The following is a 6,732-nucleotide window of genomic DNA, read 5'->3' as shown; positions in this document are numbered from 1 at the left end:
AGCTGGGTGCTAGGTGCTATTTGAAAAGTAATGAAAGACACATTGAGGAAAGGGTTATCCTAGCAATCAAGCTAGGCAAAGCCTGGGGAAAGGATTTGTTTTCACAAGCTTTGTGAGAACGTCAATAGCAGAACTGATATTTGAACAGTGTTTCCTGTTGGCAGTAGTGTGCCACTGGGGAGCAGGAAGGAGTGGTGGCCGGTTACTCAAGTCTTTGGACCTTCCAAGTAACAGGTTCAGTGGAATTCAAAGGGAAGGGCATGGACCCTTTCTCTTGGTAAAGATGCTGTATTACCACATCCTGGATCAATCTGTGGAAAAGTTTTTGGGAAGTCGGTTGCTCTTACAAGGCAGGAAAGGGTCGCGTCTTTAGACTACAGTAAAATAGAACTTGATGGCTGCTGATTCCCTGTTCTCCAAAGGCCTTTTAGAGATCTGACCTGAGTCTGGAGGTCAAGAAAACATAAGAGTAGCTCAGGTTGAGGGCTAGTGTGGACCAAGTGTGCTCATTGCCCCATAAATAGCGGTGTTGTACTGAGAGGTGCAAACAGGTCTTCAACCCCATCTGGGGGAACAACTGGAACTCTGTAGCTGAGGAAAGCCCAAGGCTGGTGAAGCAAGGGAGCAGGAAGATGGGAATGGGCAGGAGAGCAGGACAGAACTTATGTACACCAAAGCTAGTCCTCTACCAGACAAATAAACAGGGCAAGAGCACTGGTCCAAGGGCTGTTCATGATCATCCACGGGCTTTGTTTGCTCATTGGTACTCTTTTTGACCAAGGTCAACTAAACACTGTCACAGTGAAGGTCCAAGCGTGGTTCAAGGGATAAAACAGGCTAAGGGCGGCGTCCTAAGAGTCAGGGTGGGCAAGGCTGCACGGTTCTGGTGTGGGGAAGAAAGTTTAGATGTTTGGAAGAGAGCTGTGCCCCCTGGGCCAGGAGATGATCTTTGGCCTGCTTTATTAGTAGCACAGACATAGTCTGATAGTGTCTGTGCGCTAGCCCTGGGAAGTCAGGGCATACAGTAATCAAGTCACACTGCCTGCATGACTGCTCAGCTCAAATGACTTCTGGCATTACAGGGAGAGTATTCCTATACATAGGAGGAGTTATTAAATCCTTCCAAAGCCCAAGAGTGCTCAGATACATCTTCTACAGGCACAGAAATAAATCCCCATTCCCTTCTGCAGGTAGTTTCTTGCCTGCTCAGACTCCTTGTATATACATGTGCATATGCAATTTGCACGTAGCAAAGGCTGTCAGTTTTTTCTGTGACTCTGCATGTAAAATCAGCAAAGAAGCACTGACTGTGGCTGTCCCCAGGCTGGTTTCCTATTTCTCCAGAGGTAGCGGCTCTCTCAAGGCTCAGGAACAGCCTCGGGGAAAGAGGTGATGAATGCAAGAGGGTAGGACTGAGCTGTTTTACCAATAGGTAAAAACATCTGCAGGTAAAAATTTATATGGGAGGGGGGATCTCAGAGGACAGAGGGGAGGAGAGACAGGGCAGAGAAAGACAGGGATGAAACATGGGGAACAGCAAGACTCATTCAGCAGAGGCTGTGGCAGAATTCAGGCAAGATTCTCACATAAAGCTGTATCTAGGATCTCAGTTAGTGGATATTTGCAGTTTCTTCCCTGAATCTTCTTTAGACCTAAGCTAGACTAAATGGAAATAAATAAAGGTGTGCCAATTTACCCAAATGACATGCTGAGATGTTGCCATATAGAAAAAATTATGTCAAGTAAAGATCCCTTTCTCCTTTGTAAAGATCATGGTGGATCTTACAAATTGTTTCTGTAGTGACTCCTGCAAACGAAGAGCCTTCACTACACACAGCCCCGCAGGACCCCCATCCCTGCAGGGTGTGCACAGGGAAGCTGTCTTGGTTTCTAGGCTGGACATTACTCATCTGAAGCTGGAAGCCCCCCACAACATCTTTGCAATCTGCATCAAGGCAAGGAAAATTGCTGTCATATTCAAGCTGTCTTCGAGATAAACTGAGTGGGTTTACTATAAAACTCCTGGGTGATGGAAGTATTGCAAAAAGTGTCTTGCCTCTCTGAAGAACAGGCACACATAACTTGTTGTGGCAGCTCTTCTTTCCAGGACCTTAAGGCTGCCACAGTTCTTCCCAGTGCTCCAGCGAGAGCCTTAACCTGGTTGTGCAGAAAGTGTTCAGTTGGCAGCTTGTAATTGTCCACCTTCTGCATTTCTCTTTGCTGCTCCAGAGTGGTTGAAGTGCTCACTGGGCTGATCTTCCCCTACTTCATTATTTCTGTTTGCTTGCTCCAAAATGAGCGCTCACCTAGCTTCAGAACCAACACCTACGAGTTGTTTTCTCCGCTGTCCCACTATGTCTCAAATGCCACCCCACTGGAAATAACCACAAAAGATTTTGCTGCTGTCAGATAAGAAGTGTGAGCCAGAAGGGATCCGCCTGGGGACAGGGCAAAGCGGGACAAGCCTGAAGTTTGCAAGCAAAAGCATTCAAGACAAACACAAGTTGTCCCAGCTGCTCCCACCACCACTCTGCAGAGCGTGGTGGTGATGTTTCTCATAAGGTCACCCAGCCTGCAGTTTAGCGGGCACAATGAACAGACTCGCTGGGCTTCCTCCTGCTATAACAACATATGGTGGTGGGAGGGTGATTGACTGGTACAATGTGATTTTCAATAAAATGTCTTCAAGCCAGAAAAGTTCCAGGTGACTAGAAGTAAGCAATCATTGTGCCAATCTTTCAGCAAAAAAGGGTCACGCGTTGAGTACGGCAACTTGAGGGAATAAGGCAGCTTTTTATAGCGAGTAATATCTCTTCTGACAGTGCTAGTGAACTGCTTCAAACCACACTTGGCTGGGAATGTGCTAAGATGAATAGCTTTGTCTTTCAGTAAGTATTACCGGGAGCACTAGAAAGAATGAGAAATGGTCTGTAAAGTAAGCAATAGCTAAAAATCCTATTCTCTCCTAACCTTATTGTAAAGAGACACTTGCAGTGTGGTGAGGGAAAAAAAAATAATTAAGGAAGTGCCCCTGGGGAGGAAGAAAAATCCACCCGAAAGGGAAACCTGGAAGCTTTTATAAAGGAGTGTTAAGGATTAGGTGTGGTGAGCTGGAATATCACAGTCCACTCTGGCACTAGTCTCATCATTCACTCCTTTTTACCTTAGTGTTACAGTGGTGGATTGAGACTTTGTCTGGGGCTGGGTGAGTGGTGTGGTAGGTGGTGTCTGTCCCTGTGGGAAGAAATAGCTGGAGAGAACCGCCTAAATAAAAAAGGCAGGTACAGGGGGGATTTTTATCCTCCTTTTTCCAGCCTGTCCAAGGTTACACCGAGAAATTGGGGCCACACAGGGAAGCGGGCACCAATCTCCTGCACCTCCACAATCCGATCCATTGCTGTTTTTTGCATCTTATGAGGGCTCAGGATCGGGAGATGGGGAGGCTTTCATGGTGGAGCTTGGTCCTTCATAGCCTGGAGATCAAGCTAATGGAGAATGGCTTTCAAGGGAGTTGTGGGCTTTTTCACAGTTCTAGGGGAGCGGAGGGAAAGGTATGTGGAAAATCAGGTTTATTTCTGAGAAAGTTGAACTGTGTCTCATGTCCTCCTAAATGGGATCTTGTAAAGACTGGAAAGCACAAGAGGACCTACTTTTACCCTCCCAAAAGTTGAGCTCCTGGACTGGCACGTCTCACGAAATTAGGGCTGGGGGCTGAGCTCCTCCATGGCAGCCAGTCCCCTTGGTATGTGCCAAACCTGCCCCTTGCTCTAACTCAGCCCTAATGCATGCAGAATAATTAACAACCCTGTGAGTCACCCCCTGTGACCAGCCCTCCTCTTTGAACAGCCATCAACCAGTACTCTTCCATAAAGTCTTCCTTTTGCATATGGGTCTGTCAAAAGACCTTTTTTTTGCATTAAAGTGTTTGTATACCCAGTATTTTTTGAGACCTCTTCAAGAAAAAGCCCTCCTAGCACACCTAGACATCCATTACTAATGCGCAGTGTTTACTAATTATTATCTTAATGCAAACTGGCTGACTCACTGTGCCATGGCTCAGTCTGCTAAATAGGGAAAAAATCTGCTATTTTCCTGGATTAAGCAATAGGAAAAAAAGCGAGAGAGCAGAATTAGAGACACCCCCAGACAACAGTCGTGTGCCTTGTACTGTGGCTGTCTGAGCATATGGTCTTTTATGGGACTCCAGGCTCCGTCAACTCAGAAAGCAAATCTTTCCACTCTGTCTAGTCAGAGAGCACGTCTGCTCATCTCTGACCCTGTCACCGAAGCATCTGGCAGGAGTTATGAACTCTCTATCTTCTTGTGTTAAACCTGAGGTTATTGGTTGTTTTGGTATTGTTATTATTTGTTTTTCCCTAGGGGGAAGAAAGGAGCAAGGATATATCTAAAAGAAGCGATAACCAGGTGTTTAGTATTTCCATTTAAGCTCAGGCTTTTCTCAGACAGATCTTCCCCACTGATTTAATCAGAGAAATAGTCCCTTCCACCCTCATCTCCAAAACCAGCTCCATGTAGTCATGGGTCTTCTTGCTTCCTTTTCTGTAGGTGGATCCCAGATGTGCCCTTGCTCTGCATGCAGAGGCAGAAGATCTGTTCTGAAGTGAGGGAGAAAAATTGCCATTGTTACTTGATTTTCTTAGATGCTGAGATCCTGTCACATACATGGGACAAGGGGCACCTTTGTGGGTCTGAGTTAGGAGCTGAAGGACTCAGGGGAGCTGGAATCACTCATGGTTTTTGTTTTACCAAATCCCACCCAGGGATGGAGCAGTAAACTCTAAAAAGGTGAGTGAAACCCCGTTTGGGACAGCCAAGATGCGGGGGAGGAATGTGAATGATCACTGACCCTTGCTCCTTAGCTAGGATCCCCGACATGGTTCACCAAAAACCAGTAGGTCAAACCTGATCAAGCAGACAATTTTCCTCAATGCCTTTTTGTCAGGACAGTGAATGTAGGACATGCTCTTCCTCTCCCAGCCCAGTGCTTGCATGATGATGGTAAAAGCAGCTGTCTGAAATCGAGAAATCAGGGCATGTTGCAGTTGTCAGGGGGATGTGCAGAGCTTCAGCCATGGTTATCGGCACAGAAAGGCTCAGCCAGCATTCACCTCTGTACACTTCCTTCTAGAAGTCACCTCCCACAAACGTATGGTCAAATATCGTCACATAACTTCATGATTTTGGCCAGAGTTTATCTCAAAGTAAGGCCTTCAACAAAGGTTCAAACTCTGCCCTTTTTATCCTTGATTATCTGAGTCACATGCCACCAAAATTTCCTCCAGTATTATAAATGATTCCACGTTAACAAAATCCGGGTGGACATCTGAAGGGTTAATGGCATATTTTTCTTTGGCATAATTGATGTTTACTCCTTTTTTAGTTTGAGATACAAAAATGCCTAGAAGGCATAGGGGACTTTAAGATCTCCTTTATACCCTTAATTCCTGAAGATCATTACAATCAAGGAGACTTTAAATCCCCAGATAAGTCTCAGCAAAGGGATGATGAATAGATAAGCAGCAGCAGCAGTGTGTTGCAATAATACTCATCCAGAGATCTACCACGGTACTTACACTGAAGAACTTGCAAAATAAAAACGAGGTGGGAGGAGAGGCGGGCATTTGGCTAACACGAAAGTGTGAGCAGTACCGTGCGGATGAATCACAGTTTTGTCGTCAAAAACAAGTAGTCCCATGACACCAGAACTAAGGGAGTTTGGTTTCCAGCAGAACTGCATGACTTTATTTGGGGTGAACCAAACACTTTTTATCAGTCCCTCCTCTCCCTGATTGCTCCTTCTCCTTAAAACTTGTGATATTTGATTCAAATCAGCCAGTGCGTTTCATAGCCATTCAGAAGAAAGATGCAGAGACAAATGAGCTCTTCTTCCTCAAGAAATCAGAGAATCAAGGCTGCCTCTTTTTCAGCCTCTCCCTGTTTTCCCCCTGTAACACTGACCTCCTAGGCTCAAAACACACCATGTTTTTGCACAAATACAATAACGGAGCTCTGCTTTTAAGACTACTACTATGAGGTTGTGTCCTTAACATGCTTCCTGAGGTGTACGTTGCTTATCAGCATCAGAGAGAAGGGAGTAGGCAAGAAGGCCCTTGGGTCTGACTCCATATGCTGGCTCTTGTGCTCTTGTTCGATGCTTTGCCCGCTGTCCTGTACCCAAGAACATCTTTTCCCTTCCAGAAAGGATGAAAACAGGCAACACCCTTGAACCCAGGTATCTCACATTAAGGCATTAGGTATTTCCTTGTTTCCTCCGGAGCTCTAGTATTGTCCTGCGTGGGAGATTAGGACCAGATCTGGAGGCCTGTCTGCTATCTATGTGGTCTGATTTTCAGAGATGTTGCAGAAGGAAGAACCAGAATAGATTCTTTATTCAGACTCCTGGAGCCCTCAAATCCAGAAGAAGAGTGTTGGCAGCGGTAGGTGGGTGTCTCAGATGTATCTTGCTTGGCCTTGTGAGGCTGGTCTTCAGGAAAAGAGGCTGAGTCTCCTGGGGATCGTACAGCACTGGCTAAAGTGGCATGTCAGCGTATTTGTCTAATGTAATCTGGGATTTCAGGCTCAAGAAAGTTGGTGCTGACCTATTATTTTGTCTAATAAAATACCAGAGTCAGAAGGCAGCTAACTGCAGAACAAATCAGTAAGGAAACCCAACTGGAGAATTTGGTTAGTTGTTATTCCCTGTTTTTTTCC

The sequence above is a fragment of the Larus michahellis genome, chromosome 1 (assembly GCF_964199755.1).
Source record: "Larus michahellis chromosome 1, bLarMic1.1, whole genome shotgun sequence".
Classification (NCBI taxonomy): domain Eukaryota; kingdom Metazoa; phylum Chordata; class Aves; order Charadriiformes; family Laridae; genus Larus; species Larus michahellis.
Note: the sequence above shows the minus strand (reverse complement) of the source record.